At 40.4% G+C, this 17824-nt stretch overlaps 1 protein-coding gene across 1 annotated transcript in view; it reads left to right on the top strand.

Moving 5' to 3' along the window:
- Positions 1-405: 405 nt before the first annotated feature.
- The window catches only part of SLC23A2 (solute carrier family 23 member 2), a 109497-nt gene continuing 92078 nt past the window's right edge, over positions 406-17824 (top strand). Inside the window, exons 1-2 of the mRNA XM_036750630.1 lie at positions 406-486; positions 10112-10171. The gene's annotated coding sequence lies outside the window, so the exon portion shown is untranslated. The remainder of the gene's footprint in view (positions 487-10111; positions 10172-17824) is intronic.

Genomic DNA, 17824 nt, shown 5'->3' with positions numbered 1-17824 from the left:
AGGGCGAAAAGGGCACGGAGGGGCAGGAGGGGGAGGGGACGCGCCTGGGGAGGGGGTGAAGGTAGGCGCTGGGGGAGGGCAGGGGCGGGGCTGCGGCGGGGCTGGGGGAGGGTACTGACGAAATTGGGGCGGTGAGAGGGCGCCGCGCGTGCCGGCGCGCGGGGGGGCGGGGAGGCTGGAAGGGGGTGTGTGTCGCGGGCGGGGGGGCGCAGGAGAGGGGGCGGGGGGAGGAGGAGGCCGCGGCGGCGGCGGCGGCAGCGACAGGGGGAGGGCTGGGGGGTTTGGCTTCCCCGCGGCCTCCCCCGCCTCCTGCCCTCCCCTCGGCGGCGCCATTTTGCAGGCGGCAGCAGCAGCGGCAGCAGCAGCAGCGGCGGCGTCTGGAGGCGGCGGAGGTGGAGCGGGAGCGGGAGCAGGTTGAGGACGACACGCGGCTCCGGCTCCGGCTCCGGGCGAGGCAGCGGCGCGGCCGCCGGCAGCCCGGCCCAGGTGAGATCTAGCGCGCCGACCCCGGGCGGGGCGGGACCGGACCGCGAGCCGGGCCACCCCGCCCCCGCCTCGGGACCCCTCCCTCCTACAACTCCCCCTCCCCCCGCGGGGGCCTGCCTACCCCAGCCTCGGGCCGCCGAGACCCTGCGTCTTCCTCGGTCCGCCCCCCTCCCTCCCTCCGCATCTCCGGCTCGGCAGTCCGTCCCTCGGCCGGCGTTGAGTAAGCGCCTACTGTGTGCTCGCGCTTTTAGGCGCCGAGGGTACAAAGGCAGAGTGAAACAATGCCTGCCCGCAAGGAGCGTAGCCCCCGCCCCACGCTTCCTCCTTGGAGAGTGGGACCCCGGGAGTTCTCATCTTCCGGGGGTGTAGACCTCGCGGTCCTCATCCCCCGGCTCTTCCCCTCCATCCTTCATCCGCATCTTTAGATGCGGGGGCCCCGGGGCAGGCTGGTAGGGTCCGGGCGCAGAGGACCCCCTGCGGGCTTCAAGTGCATCCTCCTGCCCTCCCGTGCATTCCCCCACCCCGCCGTGCCTATGCTCAGGGCTTCGCCCCTCCTTAGCCTCGGCCCGGGGGTCTGATGCACTTGGGACTCTGAAGGGTCCCCCGGCCCTTTCCCGTCCGCTAGTGTGTCCCAAGGCCCCTTCCCCCGGACCTCCGGCGCGTGCCGAGGCCCCGCTCATGCCCTTGCCCGCATCCCCGGCTCGAGGGTCAGGTGCACTTGGGGCACTTGGGACGCCGAAGCTTCCTCCCCGCCTCACGTGCGTCCGCGAGCCCCCCTCGGGGCTCTAGGCTCCCCTCCCTCAGGCGTCCCTGAGCCCAGCTTTGGAGCCCTTAACTCGGGAGGCCAAGGGCCTCCCCGCGTTTGTCCCCGCAGTCCCCCGAGGCCTCCGCTCCGCGCCCCATCCCCCTGCCCCTCTGCACCCCTCCCCTCGCTGGTGTCTTGGAGGCTTGTCATCCTGCCCAGCTCCTGCTTCCGTCTCCTCTGCCCTCCTGCGCCGGCCTCCCCGGGTTGCTGCATTATGCCCTCACCCCCTCCTGTCCCCATCCCCAATCATCTCCCTCGTCCTCCCCCGTGATGTGTCCCTCCAGGGGCGAGGGGCAGGATCAGAAAAGGATGCGGCATTCCCCAGCTGCCACCAGCGAGCACTCACCCCCAGCCCAGGCTCGGTCATGGGCTCTGATCCCCGAGCCGGGGTGCTGCCTCGCCCGCGGCCCCACAGAGCTCCCCATTGGCCTTTCCCTTCATTCTTCTGCCTCGGGCTCCATCTCTAGCCTCCCAGCCAGACCTTCGGAGCTTAGCCACTGAGGTGTTTGACCCGATTTCCTTCCCTTCCTCGGTTATCCACACCGTCTCTATCTTCCCCTCTGTCAAATCTCATCCCTTCTACGAGGACTGCTCTCTTAATGCTTCCCCATCTTTGCTGTCTGATTTTTTAAAAGCCACTCACTCATGGTGACGTCTGGCAACTAACTCATTCATACCTCTTACCACCCAATTTCTAGCATTTTTTTTTAAAGGTTCTTTCCGCTTCCCTGGGTATGCTATCTACTTCCACAGCCCTCGGGCTTGCCTGATAACGGGGAAAACCTCAGCAGCTGCAACAGCTAGCAAAAGCCGCGTGGCTCTCCAGATGTGTCTGGGTGGAAGGGAAAATTAGGTCCCTTTTTTAATCTCATCAGGTCTCTGCTGGTTCCACTATCCCTTCCCCATTTGCAAAATTTCTCAGAAGGGATTCTTACTCACTCACTGTTTTTCATTCTCAAATGCACATATCCAATCCAGTTAACTTAAAGAGGGGGACTCAGAGCTTGTGTAGGTGATATCTGCTTGTCACAGCATTTTATGGGTCAAAGCATTCAAGATAATGGAAAAGGAGGGCAGTTTCCTGTTTTTATTTTTCAGGTCCTGAAGACTGGACCTGCATGTAATTTTGAATGTGAATCTAAGTGTTGTAGGTAATTGATGTAAAGGGAAGAGCCTTTTTACTTCCTTGTTTGGAGACTTGTACTTAAGGATTCTGTTACTCACCTCCCCCTAGGCTCCTGAGGCTCATCTTGTGAATTGAACTACAGACTTCAAAAATCCCTTCCAGGTGTAATGTGTGCTCCTGTGGAGGCTGAGTGTATTGTAGTGGAAAGAGATGTCAGAAGACTTGAGGGTCAAATCATGGTTTTGACCTGTGCTAACTGTGACCTTCCTAAAGTTAGAATGAGCCTTAGTTTGCTCGGGTGAAATGCTGGTAATTGACTAGTACTAATTCATAGATCAAATAAGTATGTAAAGCAGCTTGTAAAGCTTAGGTTTCATAAAATGTGTTTTTTGTCTTTTGCATTAACCCATAGGTGCCAAATAAAAGCTCTGTCACCTTGTTTCTTAGCTTCACTTAGACATAATTTTTTAGAGTACTTCCTATTAATTTGGTATACCACACATGACTGATGAGAAATTCTAGACTGTGTGGTGAAATGTAAAATAGGAGTTAAATTTATATGGAGGAAAATAATCTGTTAGAATTTTTTGAGCCTCCTGTATTTCCAGTGATATTGAGAGCCTGGTGCATTTGCAAGAGACTTTGTTTTATTTGTTCTCATGGTATTGTGATGTGATGGAGGGGAACAGTTACCATTACTGTTTTACAGTTCAATTTAACAAACATATTAAGCACATTATGTGCTGGGTATAGAAAGACAAAAATAGACAACAGTCCATACCCTAAAGGAACTTAAGAAATTTACCTAAGCTTATGAAGCTAGTCAGTTCCAGAAATAAATGACTTTCCCCAAGTCTTTCCACTAGTCCAAAATATGATGATTTTTGTTAACTTATCATATCATTGGTACTTTTTTAGATGCCATGAGCAGACACAAAACACTTGTACGAAGGCTTGGCAGATCTGTTTGTTTAGAAAAAAAGCATGTCAAGAAAGTTCTGTCTGCTTATAGACCCTAAGAAATGAAGGATCCTTCTTCAACGTTCCTGACAGGTGGTCATCTAACTTGTGTTTGAACACTTCCAATCATGGAGGAGCTCATTATATAGCCCGTTTCAGTTTGGAGCAGCTTAACTGTTAGTTCTTTAGGTTAAGCTGAAGTTTGCCTCCCTATAATTTCCATCCATTGCGGCAAATTTTTCTCTTTGGAATTGCACAGAATAACCCTTTGAATATTTGAGGAGAGCAGTCATGTTATCTCTAAGTGTTCTTTGGACTAAAAACATATTTAGTTTCTTCAGTATTTCTCATATACCATAATTTCCAAACACATTTTAAAAAGTGACACCTGGAATGAATGTATTATTTGAGGTGTGGTTTGACCTGAGGCTTCTTTGTTGTGGACAGTGAACCTCTCTTAAAATAGCTTAAGATCTCTTTAACTAGACAACTGATTATTGGAGTCAGTGTTCCAAACAATTTTCTTTGCCAAAACTGGGACCAATTTCTTCCAATACCTTGCAATTGCTAATCAAGTTTCTCTGCCTGGCACATGTGGGGATTTTTAAAATAGCTATAGTAGAGACCTTTTCATCTTGTGCTTTCTTTCAAATAGCTTCTAAGCAGTTTAAGTGCTTTCTGACTCTGCCTGACTCATTTAAGATGAATTTAACTATGTTAGAATTGTTTCAAGAAATTCTTAGGAAAGTTAAAAGTAGTAAGGGATTTTGCTTTGCTCTACTAACGCAATACGATCAAGCTCTGTGTCTTGGGGATCTAGGTATGTATCCAGTTTTATGCAAAAGCTGAAATCCTAAATGGCAACTGGATTCTATTATCAATTTCTTCAAAGATCAGTCTAGGAAACTATACAGATGGTTTAATTAAGGATCTTGCTATTGACTGAGGTGAAAGCCAACAACAGGACAGTAATACCTTAAGTTTGCATGATACCTTTTGAAGTCTTTTCATATAATTAGAACAGTTTCTCATTTTAGCCTCACAGGTTTTGTTACAAAAAGGTATTTTAGAATGGCAACATGTTTTGATAGAGGGTTGGATTTGGAGTCAGGAGGACTTGATTAAGTTCTTTCTTCATACTAGTTTCGACAAGTTATTTAACCTTTCAGTACCTCAGCAAAGTCTGTATACGTGTGAGTAGCCACACTGGGAGTTCCCCACCCCATCAAAATCACAGGTGTGGATCCTATCCCACTTCCTGTTCCCCTACAAATACATACTAGATAGTTCTAATTCTTCTTAAATCTGTTATCAAACTCCCTTTCCCCCCTTAACTCCCCAAAGGGGGAAAAGTTTTCATACATTTGGGTTCTCTCAAACATTAAGTTAATTTTATTTCTTTTTTTCTTGTTTCTCTAGTGCTCTCAGTTCTAGAAGTCAGGTCTCTGGTATTGTACATTCTCATGCTATTACAATATAATCTATTTATATTTCAGTTATGATTTACATTATCTCTGTTCATTTAATTCTTTATTGCTTACTTTTAACTCCCTCTTTGCTTTTCACCCTTAACATTTTTTTCTCCCCAGCCATCTCCACATGTCTCAGGCTTTATGAGGCTCTTCCTTCTTGTGTATCTGTATCTTGTAAATCTTCTAAGAACTCGTCATACCATGGACTTGATCTTTCCTCGCCTTTATTTCTCTAGAGGTTCTTCCTTGGACCTTAGGCATGACCGCTTCTTCTAAAGAAGATCCACCTAGTTTTCTTTTCCCATCTGGGGCTTTACTGTTTCCTATATTTATATTTATTTGCATGCCTCTTCGTCATTCAGATGCACCATGGTGTTTATAGTGGAGAGAAAGCTGGCCTTGAAGTCAGTAAGACCTAGGTTCAAATGCTACATTAGCCTCGTACCGGCTGTATGATCTTGGACAAGATGCTTGTGAGAAGTCTCTCTAGGCAACTCTCCAAGACCGTATACAGTTTTAAAGGACGTGCTGACTTAGATTTGGGGTCGTCGTTGTTCATCTTTTTTCAAAGTGATATCGCAGGGGATGTCTTGACTTGGGTGATGTCTTCACTTGCTCATGAAGTTCTTTGGCCTCACCCTTCCTTCCAGAGCCATCGAAGTCCAGTGGCAAAACAAAAGTAAAGGCAGCTGGTGATGGCCCAGGATGCGGTGGATGACCTTGGCGTCTTTGATGTCTAGCAAAGCTCTTTTTCACAGCACTTGCTTTGGAAGCCTTCGTGGCTGTTGGAACAAATTGTTCTCATCTGCCTATTCCACTGGGCAAAGTCTTCACATGCTTGGGTTAGACATCCCCCAACTCACTCACAACTTTGAGACCTGTTGGTTACCTTTAACCTGGTTTAGCCCCTCTTCTGTGAAGAAGGTTTTACTAGGGTGTGGCTGCTGTGCATGCTGTAGCTTCTTGAAGCCATAGGTGAGAGTTTGGTGAACAGGTGGACACCAAAGGTGGATGAGCAGCACTGAAAAGGGCTCGGAAGGCCCTCACAGCAGAAGTACTAGTCCTTCCAAAAACCCTGTATACCCTAATACTAAGATTGGTAGAGAAAGATCTCTGTCCTGGGAGTTCCATATACTGCTGAAATCATAGGTCCGGTCTGTAGCTTCACCATTCATCCCTAGCCACTTTGGTTTCCCATCACTTGTTTACCTTATCACCATCTGTAGTCTGTCATTTTTCTTCCTCCCCCTCTTTTGACAAACTTATTTATTGCCTTCTCCTCTATAGCCCCAGGTGGCTTTCCTGTATTTGAGGCATATGTTGTAAGACTTGTTTTATTTTCTCCTTCCTTTTGGATTCTGGAAACTGGCTGGGCTGTGACTGCTTTCCCTCTATTGTGTCGTGCTCTTGAGGAGTTGAATACTATGTCTTTCCTTGGCAGGATTCAGTACTGGGTCCTTGTTCTCCATACTCGAAACCCTGCTTCCATGGCTTCTTGAACAACATCTGTGTGGCTTGTCTATGACCATTCACTATACCAGCTAAAACTGCTCTCTATCCCTAAATGAAAAAAGGACCTGACCTGTCGGGAGCCCTGTCCAAGCACAGTTCTGTCTCATTCTTCTGTTTCCAAGAATATTCCATTCTGCAACCTTTCCTGGGATGTCCCCAAGTCCAGCTGCCATCCCTGCCCGTTGTTTGGTTCCTCAAGAGAATCAACATGGCAGATTTTTCCTTGGAGCTACATGTTACTGATGTCCCCAACTAAAAAGGTTTCTATAGAGGAGGTGCTGCTCCCACTCAGTGGGCAGGTGAATTTTGGTGGCGCACCTTCTTATTGTTGGTGCTGTGGAAAGTTTGTCCAGTTTAGAGTTAGGGAACCTGAACTGGAATCCCAGTACTGCCACTCTAGTGTGCTTTGGGTAACTCATGTTGCCTCCCTGAGACTCAGCTTCCTCATTTTACTAGATGACTTCCGAGGTTCTTTCCACCTCTAAATCTAGGATTCTAGATCTCTCCATCACAGTTTCCTTTCTCATTTAATTCTTAAAACCCATGACATGGTGAGGACAAAAATTATTTCCCACTATATAGATAATAAAATTGAGACCCAGAGAATCAAAGTGACTAGTTCAAAATTTGCAGTTAATAATTGTGCCTTGTTTGTTTTTAGTGGGTCTGCAGAATCATGTGTGTTAATGTCATGAGATCCTTCTGAAACAAAGGAGAGTGGTAGTGGTGGTGGCAATTAAAAATGACGAGACTGCAAGAAGCAGTGAGTAATTCCTGCTAGATTGTAAGCTATTTGAGGGCAGAGAACAATATTTATGTATGTTTGTATGTAGTTGATGCTTAATAAGCATTTGTTGTACAACTCTGAAAGCAGTCAAGGTAGACAAAGCAAATACTAGTAAAACTCACTTCCTCTTTTACTGAGGAAGATACTAAAGTAGAACACAGAAAAGTTAAGTGAATCGTGAGCAGATTGGTACAGTTAACTCCAGCTCAGGTTTCACTTCTCTTCACTATACAATTTCTATGATGTCACTCAGTGTTTAGAGAGGAATCTAATCCTTCAGGAAGTTTTATCCTCTTTAAAAAAATTCACTGCTTTTATTGAACTGGGTGCTTTACATCCTCGAATTAATATTTGAATTTTTCTATGATACCTGTCTCTTTTTAGTCACTGAGGGGAGGGAAAAAAAACACAACCACATTATGATTCTTGTCTGTAGGAATTGAATCTACTTTAGATTGATGCACAGGCAAGTAAAAATTAAGTAATATTGTTTATAACTGATACTTTGATAGTTCAAGCATCTGTGATAGCAAGCTTCCCAGAGGTGCAATGGTCAGATAATTCATTGCTTTGTAGTCAGCCTGATAACTATCAACAGTCTCTGACTTGGCCATTTGGTCCTCAGATAACAGATGTACTTGGTCTATCACCAATCCTGTCCACATTAAGGAAGGGGAAATGTTTAATATTTTATCCTGTCTTTGACCTTTGTTTTCTTCTTCTATATCTCTCCCTTGTTATGGCATCTATTCTTATAATTTCAGTGATAGCTTCTCTGGGGTAAACACGAGATCTACTGCTAGTCTAGGTTAATCCCCAATATGGCCCTTGATCCTAAAGTGAGAGTTCTTTGAAGAGGGGGAAAAGTATGTTTGTAGGTAGGTATAATACACACCCACGCTGAAAAATAATCGTACAGTATTTTGTTTTTAAAAAGTTTATTGATACAGTTCTGAATATATTTTCATTTCTGAATGTATTTCTCCCCTATCTAGAAAACCATCTCTTGTAACATTAATAAGGTAAATAACATTACCTTATTAAATAAGATACATAAGATAAATAATAGCCTTATTAGCCCTATTAAAAATTCATTTCTTTTCAGCAAACGTTGAACATCTATCCCATGCAAGACACTTATGTTAGTGGGGAGTATAAAAAAATCTGCCTTCAAGAAACTTATGTTCTGCTTGGGTATAGAAAGTATGTGCCTATTTACTTGTGTAGTTATAAGTTAGTAGGAGGGAGAATTTTACTGTGAAATACCATTTACATTTCTTTTAATTCAAGTCAAGATATATATTTTGATTACCATTGCTCTTTGTCTTCTCACAAAGAAAGCAGTAGTGATCAAAACGATTTAAAGTAACAACCTGATTATAAGATCGACTCAGGTTTTACACAGACCCACTTTGTGGGAAAAGTCATGCTGATATTCAAAATAATATAGTAATCTCTTAACTTCATCCTCTCTCCAGACCCAGAAAGCCCTACATTTATTTTTGCCAGACATCCATCAGGATGTTCAAACTTGTCATATTTAAAACTGACTGTACCTGCCTTCAGATCTTGGCATCTCCATTTCGGTTGATGGTATTGCTGTCCTCTCTCTCAGATGCTGTTCTCTTCCATATGATCTAGGTGGCATTCTTTAATTCCTCTCTTTTCTTACCTACCCTATACATTCTTTTTTTAAAATTTAATTTTTTTTGTGCATTTAAGTTCCAAACTGTCTCTCTCCCTCCCTCTCTCTCTCCTTTTCTAGAGGTAGATAGTGTTTTCCTTCATAGGTCCTTTGTAATTAATCTGAATATTTACAATATGCAGAATAGCTAAGTTGTCCACAGTTATTCTTCGAACAGTATTGCTGCTACTGTATCTAACGTTCTCTTGGTTCTTCTCATTTCACTCTTCATTATTTCATGCAAGTCTTTCCATGTTTTTCTAAAATCAACTTGCTCATTATTTCTTATGCTGTGGTGGTATGCCATCCCAATTCCATACCACAACTTGTTTAGCCATTCCCCAATTGATGGTCCTCCCCTTAATTTCCAGTTTGCCAACACAGAGGGCCACTATAAATATTTTAGAACATAGAGATTCTTTTCCCTTTTTCCTCCTCACCCTTGGGAAACAGATCTAATAGTGGTATTACTACTCTATGCATTCTTGCTGACATTGGACTTGGAATCAGGAAAGCTTATTATTACTAAATTCTCATCCTGCCCTATACAGGTTCAGACTTGTAGTACTAGTTGTGTGGTCATTGAGCAAGTTGCTTAACCTCTCTCAGCCTCAGTTTTCTCATCTCTGAAATTGACATAATAGTGGTACCTTATCTCATGAGGTTGTGGTGAAGTTCAAGGCTTTTGAATGAGAAGGGATAGTTTCCATATCCTGTATTTAGGGTAATCCATTTGAAGGTTTTCCCTGTATTTTCCCCGCTTGCTGATATAGTTAGTACTGGTAGAAGCAGGCCATATTTTCATGATCCTCTCCAAAGAAATATCATTCTCTTTGCTTTTGATTTCACTAGAAAGTAGCCTTGGCTGTTTTCTCTGCTTAGGAAAAATACAATAAAAATTTTTGGAAGATAGAGATTGTCTGATTTCAGAGCCATTTTATGATATTTTTCCTGTTGAATGATTCTTTGTTCATGATTTTTCCCCCCAACACTGTGAGTAATGGTTGAGCAGATTATGTAGGAAGCTTAGGGCTCTTCTAGGGACTAGTCATTTGGGGAATTTAAGGTACTAGATAAAAATCATCCTGCAAAGGTTCTCTGATGGAAAAGTGATTTATTTAGGCCCCTTCCATTATAGGAATTAGGATTGAATTGACAAGGGAATATTGTGATTTCATTGAAAACCTATGCATATGAAACATTTTATATATAACATTTATAAGAAAATAATAAACTAGAAAGGAAGTGCCAAAATTAAATGTTGTTTTGTTTTCCTCAGATAGTGCGAGAAGTGGAAAACTGACAGAATAAAGAGCTGTGCATCATGATGTAGTGGAAGGTAGGATGAAAATTAATTCTCTAAATCAAAATTTTTTTTGTCCAAAATGGATAGTTTTATTAATAGAATTTATTCATGAAACTTCAGTTACATGTAAATACTACTTATGGTTGTACATCTATTTCATACGAATCTTTTCCCAAAAGTTTAGCTATAAGGCTGTTAACTTATTATTAAGACTTGAGACTATTAAAGGAAATGTCTCTAACCTTAAGAGATTAAGAAGTAAACCTACTATCATAATTTTTTATTTTTAAGAAGGGGTGGGAGTTTGTAATTTTTCATATTCATTTTTTTAAAGAAAAATATAAATTAATTTAAAAGTATATACATTTTATATATAAATAAATACATGTAAATTTTATAAATTATACATTTTTATAAACTTTATATAAATTTGGAAAGGTTATTTTTAAGAATAAATGTTTGCTGACATCTTTTGGTTTACATCATCTGCATTTCCCACCGTATTCTTCTCCTAACTCCACTCAGAGAGCTATGGAAAGATATTAACAAAGAAATTTTGTAAATGTTCATAAAGCTTTTCTTCGTCCTGGGCTTTAACGCTTAACATAGTCACCACGGTCATACAATAAATATATATTGTGAATATAACAGACATCCTGATTGTTGTTTTGAACCAAAACAATTGTTAATGGACACTATGGGCTAATTTTTAACTTTTCAGTGAAATTGTCTTAAAAGTCTGAAAGGAAGAATGTGGGGCTTTCGTGGTTGTTTCTCTCCTTTTTAAATATACGTCAGGTTCAGTGGTTTCAGAGTGAGAAGTTCTTTTGTTTGGTTATGTTGTATAGCATCAAGAAATGAAAGAATAGCTTTAAAGGTTCTGCATGACTCTAGATCAGGTCTGTATACCTTGCGGCCTGCCAAAGGATTTTGTGTGGCCTGTGAAAATCGTAGAGGAAAACATCCTTCCCGCATGCTGCAAGTGGCCAGCAGGCCATAAGCAGTCCATAGGCCACAGGTTGTACAGGCCTCTTCTAGATGATAACAGTTTGCTAGCTGTGAGAGATATTTTACTTTTTTTTTATTCTTTCTCTACTCTTCTTTAAAATTTCTTATTCCCTTTTTCTGTTGAGTCTAATGTACTGCTATACTAGATTCTTTGGGTGTTTTTCACTCTCCTTCATCCAGTTCAGATTGGAATAAAGTTTATGAGATGTCCCCACCTTCTACTGGTCATTTTTATCCTCACACATCTCATTTATGAGAAACAGTAAGCTCTTCTCTATATTATTCCTTTTCCCCCTACATTTGTTTTCTTCTCTTAAAAGCTTCGGGATAATAAAACCACCCCTAGCTTTGGAGTTATCTTTTTAAATTCCTGTGTCCCTTGAAGACAGTGAGATTCTGAAGGGGCACTTGTCTTTTCTCCCTCTGCTAGAATATAAGAAGTTCTTCATCTTTCAGTCCCTTCCAGTTGCTCAAATATATACCTCTAGGTTTCTCTGGACTCTCCTGTGTTCTTGTTTCAGAATTTTTATTCAGCCTTGGCCTTTTTATATTTGAAAGTCCTCTAATCTGTTGAAGGTCCAGTTATTTGTACATTATTCTTGCTCATAAGCGAATGCCTTTTAGAATATTGTATTCCAAGATTTTCTTTTCTTTATATAATTGCAGCTTAATCTTGTGTAATAATTGATGGTGTTTCCTTAGTAAGTTGAAGTCTTTCTGGCTGTTTGTCATATTTTTTCTTGGATTTAGGAGCTCTGCAATTTATAACATTCCTGGGTATTTTCAATTTGGGGTTTCTTTTAATAGCTGACTGATAGACTCTTTTTTACTTTGCCTTCTGGTTCTCTTAGATCTGCCCAGAGCTTATAACTTCTCAAAATATGGTATCCAGACTTTTTTGTTTGACCATAATTTTTAGGGAGTTTGATGATTCTTAAATGATCTCTCCTCAACTTGTTTGTGTTATTTGCTACTGATAGAAACCTCATATTTTCCTCTCTTCTTTTTTTTTTTTAAATTTCTTTATTTATTTTTAGTTTACCAAACACGGTTCTACACAGTTTTGAGATCCAGATTTTCTCCCCTCCCTCCCCAAGACGGCATGGAATCTCATATAACTGTCATGTATAACTTCGCATTGAATTAATTTGTGCACTAGTCAAGTCGTGGAGAAGAATTTTGACCAATGAAATGAATCATGAGAAAGAAGAAACAGAACCAAAAAAAAAAAAAACCCAACCCAAAAAAACAAAAGAGAAGCAAAAAAAAGGCGATCATGTAGTGCGCCTCGATCTGTATTCAAACTTCACAGTTCTTTCTCTGGATGAAGATAGCATATTTTCCTCTCTTCTAATCTTTTGACTTTGTTCCAATATTTTTTGTGGTCTCCAGGAGTCTGAATTCTGTTTGTTTCAATGTAATTTATATAGAGTCCACTACAGGAAGCTTTTCTGCCTTTTGCTCTAAACTATTCAAGTTTTTTCTTCTAGAGCTCTGATTCCATTTTCTCTCTTTTGCTTCATTTGCAGATACTCTAGAATATTTTGTGGATATACTATTTTTTTCCTCACAGTCCATGCTAATAATTGCTGTGGAGCTGCTCTCTGCTCCTGGGCTTACTGTTTCTTCATTGTGATTGGTAGTCAGAGTCCTTTGGACTTTGGATGGGTTGGGGGTGGTGGTCTCCTGACCATCCTTGTCAAAGTTCTATAAGCTTTCCACCCACTCTTCACTCCCCATAGGTGGAGTGCTCAGTGGCTGTGGCTTCCCTATCCAGAACATTACTTGCTTCCTCTTCCCACTCCCTGGTCTCTGGTCATGGCACATGCAGGCTTTGGGGCTGTTGACCTGTGCTCAGGGCACCTGGTGGAACCCATTTGTTAGGGCCACTGGTTTTTTGGTTTTTTTTTTTTTTTGTACAGTCCTGGTCTGAATAGAGAAGTTTACTTTGTTTCTCTTTGAGTCTCTTGATCGATCAGGATGTGATCAGGTGCTCTTTTTATATCTTTGCTTCAGTGTGTGTGGGACAGTTAGGTTTCCTGTAATCTTTCATGTCATTATCTTAACCACTAGTCTGTGAGAACTAGTGTTCCGGTAATGTACTTAAGCTGACCATCCCCAATGGAAGTGATTTCGTGTTCTTTTGAGTTCTCATTGAACCCATTTCCTATTTTGGGGGGACATTTCTATTCCGTATAAACATTATTAATATGCTTGTTTTGGTATCTCCTCCTGGATTGTAAACTACTGAAGGGCATTATGTCTTGTTTATATTTTTTATATTGTCTTCCCCAGTATTTAGTTCAGTGTTTTGCTTCATTCTTCAATTTAAATGCAAAGTTTAAGCTTTCTAATGTAAAACTGCACTACGACTTTTGGAATACTCTGTGTGTATCAAAGGAATATTGATTGATTTTTTTTCTCTATTCCAGTTTTTTGGGGGAGTATATTTCTGATTTTTTAAAAAAAATTTACACCTGATCAGATTTATGAATTCAATAACATTAACAAAACTAATTATGAAGCTCTCTTGAGTGACAGTGCGGTGTAATGGAAAGAATACTAGAGCAGGAGTCAGAGGACTTAGGTTTTTAGTCCCAACTTTTCCTTTAACTAGTTGTGTATGACCTTGAGCAAGTTCCATAATTTGGGGTGAGTGGCACAGCAGAGTCAGGAAGTCCTGAGTTCAAGTCCAGACTCAGATACTACTAGTTGTGTGTCCCTGGACAGGTCACTTGAATTCTGTTTGCCTTAATTTCCTCTACTGTAAGTTGGGTTGTTAGCACCTCCTTATCATAGGAATTATTGTGAGGATCAAATGAGATTTTTTTTTTTAAAGCTCCTAGCACGTAGTAGGCACTTAATAAATGTTTCTTTCCTTCGTTCTCTAGCTTTTCTAGTCTGTGGTGTCCCCATATGTAAATGAAGGTCACTGGACTAGATTATTGGTTCCAGTTCTTGGATGGCAGTCCAGATTAGAGTTGCCATGATTGAGGTGGCATGATTCTCTGAAAAAAAATCTCACGTTCCCTAACCTTTTGGTCAAAAAATAACAGGATGAAGGGTGGGTGGCTTTTTAGGTGGGAAGGGCTTAATCTGGGACAAAAGACAAGCTCTTTTTCCAGCAATAGGAGCAACATTGGTAGTGATATCATTGGCACTCTTTCCTTTAGATAGCTGTTGGGATCCTCATACTCGCTTTCTATGTTGGCTACTAGGGAGGGAAGAATAGGGTACTTGGGTGTGGAGTTTTTGCTACTTACTTAGCCTACTGGTTAAATAGATGTGTTTTCCATTGTGAACATTGTTATATGTGAATTTAAAAAAGTTTTTTTTAAAGAGAGGTGCTTTTCATTTTAGTTCTTAGTTCTTTACCTTGTTAGTGTCAAATTTAGAATTTCAAAGAGGAATGAATGAAAATGACTCATTTTTAAGGCCCCTTCAGATAAAAACTATGATTTTTCAGCCCTTTTGGAAATACAGTAGCATATTTATTTATTTTTTATTTTTATTTTTTTAGCATGTTTATTTTAAAAATTAAATCATATACTTTTAATAAATGTTCATTTCATTTCCCACCCATCTCCCTTGGGGAGGGGGGGGGCGGGAATCTGTGTAAGAAATGTAGTGTATTATATTTGTATAAAGATAACCTGATGTAGAAAAAGCATGTCTTGACTTGTTAGGCTGAATTTTTTTTTTCTTCAGTAACTTTCCTCCTAGTGGGCTTTTTCAGAAGCTCTTGAGGATGATAGGGTTTATCTGTGTTTGTAATATGTATGTATATAGTATACTTTGAAATTAAAATGTGCTAGCATAAATTTTCTCAGCATATACTGGCATAGACTAAGAAAAGGATGGCTAAAGGTTTTCTTAGATTTTTTTTATCCTTATTGTACATAGCTGATTTGGGCAAGATTTCTTTCCTTTTTCAAACTATCCTTGCCTTTCTTAGAAACAGTTATTTTGAAGGAATATAGTTAATGCTTGAACCACATGCTAGAGGAAGGCCTTCTGTGAATCAGGAAGATAGTCTATCAAAGACTTATTGAGAAACATGGATAAGAATTGTGAAAGATGAGAAGTTGCTATTATGTGATTCATTGGTGAAAACAATACCCATGTTAATGAAATGATAGACCAATGAAATTATCACTTAAGTCGTAAATGCCTTTAAAAACTGCAATGAATGAAACATGGAAGAAAATCCAGAAGGCACAAAGTTGGATTTGTCAGAATGGTGATGATTCTGGGGTATCCAGGCCACGTGGTGATGGAAACCAGATTTATGTATGGTATCTCTGCAAACTGTCAGAGTCCTGCATCAACACGTTGGTACACTTAATCAAGACGTGACATATTTTGCTTTACCTTGTTGCTAGATATCTTGCCATGGTAGTGACCCTCAAAGTTCCTGTTTCCATGATGTTGTAGCTTTCAGTTTTTTCTTTTGTGTTTTGTGATTGGCTTCTTTGTCCTCCCTTGGTATCATGCTTGGCTGAGTTGGAGCTAACTTGTGTGTGTGTCTCCCCTTTAGATTGGAAATTTTCATCTTTTTTTTTCTTGCATGTGACTAGAGTTTGGAGCAGCAACAAATAACAGATTGTGTGTGTGTGGGTGCAGAGTTTGGGCATCAATCTCATCTGATTCTCTTTTTTTTTTCATCTGGAATTGTGATTTCATTGATTTTGGGGAACTCCAGGTTTGGAAGCTCCCTCCACTGATAATTAAGTGGTATAGAAGCAATTTGTCTACGACTTTGAATCTCTGAGATATACTGAGAGTTTAAAGGATTTGCCTTCTTTTACATATCTAGTATCAGAGGTAGGATTTGAACCTGGGACAAGACTTCTTGACATAATGGTCCTCCATTTACTACATTGTTTCTCTAATTATCCATTGTTATTAACAGCTCAAATTTGATTACATATAAGCAGAACAGTCTTCTTTCTCCCCATCTATGAGGGCAGCCTGGGCAATTTACCTTTCATTTTCTGTTGCCTTCCAGCTAAATTCTGACAAAAACTTAATTAGAACCTAGTTGGAATACTCAATCAAATTTCTTTTTCTGCATTCCATTTGTGGAAAGAACAAATTATGAGATGACGTTAATATAGGATAAATATGAAGTCTTAAGCATTTAGGTATGAAAAATCAATTTCAGGTATGAGATGGGAGAAGTATACCTAAGCATTTCTGAAAGATCTGGGTGTTTCATTGTACTTATGTGGATAGGTAATTTCCATACTTTTTATTAGAGTTTTCTTTTAATCATTTATCATGGAAAAAATATTTAAGTGGCGGATTTTTAATATTTCTAGAGATACTTAGTTGAGCTTTGGTAATGTAAGTAAAGAAATTGAGCAGAAATGCACATGTTTTATGTTATAGTGCTTTTTTCCTGTATATTGTAAACGTTTTTAATGGGACGGTTTTTATTCCACATTTTCAAATAAATTTGAAATAGTTTTCTGTGAATTTAGTGTGTATTTCAGAGGAGAAAGTTGAGTGGAAAATTATCCAGTACTCATGAGTTGTATTCCCTTTAACCATTCATGCATAATCTTGCTTTGATCAAGGTCATTGGCTTGTTTCCAATATGGTAATTTTTCATATTTCTGAAGGAACACAAACTGAGTTTCCCAACTTAAAAGGAGAGACTCAGACATGGGACAGAAGCCCAAAGACATTCAGCTTATTAGCTAATAGATTTATTTTTTCTTTTTCTTACTCTTCAATTTTAAAGGTAATGTGCTACATATTTCCGTTAAAATAACTTTCTACTGAATTTTTATAGTGGTTCCAGAAATTAATTAATTGGTGGATAGGTAGAAGGTTTTCCCCAAAGACTAATCTTGTAAAACTGAAAAGCTTAAGACATGTTCCAAAACTAATTTTCATGTAGATCATAGATTTTCACTCACTACTTCTATTTGTTGGTTTATAGATAACAATGAATCTTGGCTAATAATAATGCTCTCCTCTTCATTGCTGTATTTTGTGGTATGGTTCATTTCTCACTTCAATTATGGGATGTTTTCCTTTGTATCTCATTTGTGACTTAGTAGTATTAACATTATTCTCTTTCTCTTTCATTATTGTTGTGCTTGAAAAATGTTTTTAATTTAATAATTTTAGTTAATATTTTGGGAAATAAGTAAATAGACTGCCCACTGCTCTTGTAGGCAAGGGATTATATTTATCTTAGGCTAGCCTTAGTGTTAGGCGTTCAAATCTTCATGTATGTTTAGATTAGTTAAACCTGATGAAAATATCCCAAGAATTTGTTTAATGTTCTTTCTCAACTATAAAAGGACAAATGCCTAGTTTTTTAAATCTTGGATAAGGAGATATGGAGTTACTGGAGAGTTTGATGAATGCATTTTATTCTGTAGTTCATTCCAAATGGAATCCCCTTTTTGAATGCTAGAATTGGAGTCGGCCACCCTGGGCTTGAGTCCCAGCCCTGCTATTTAACTACTTGTGTGACCTTGGAAGAACTATTTATTTTCTCTGGGCTTCTGTTTTCATCTTCTGTAAAGTGAATGGCTTAGTCTAAGGTCTCTTCTAGTTTTAACACTGGAACTGAGTGAGATAGTGTACTTGTCTGTGTGATTGTTAGTGTAGAAATCTGAAGAAGAAAGGTGGTCTTAAAGAATGAAATGGAGAGGCAGATCA

This window comes from Trichosurus vulpecula, chromosome 3 (genome assembly GCF_011100635.1).
Source record: "Trichosurus vulpecula isolate mTriVul1 chromosome 3, mTriVul1.pri, whole genome shotgun sequence".
In the NCBI taxonomy this organism is placed as follows: Eukaryota; Metazoa; Chordata; class Mammalia; order Diprotodontia; family Phalangeridae; genus Trichosurus; species Trichosurus vulpecula.
Note: the sequence above shows the minus strand (reverse complement) of the source record. Positions and strands in the feature narration are given on the sequence as shown.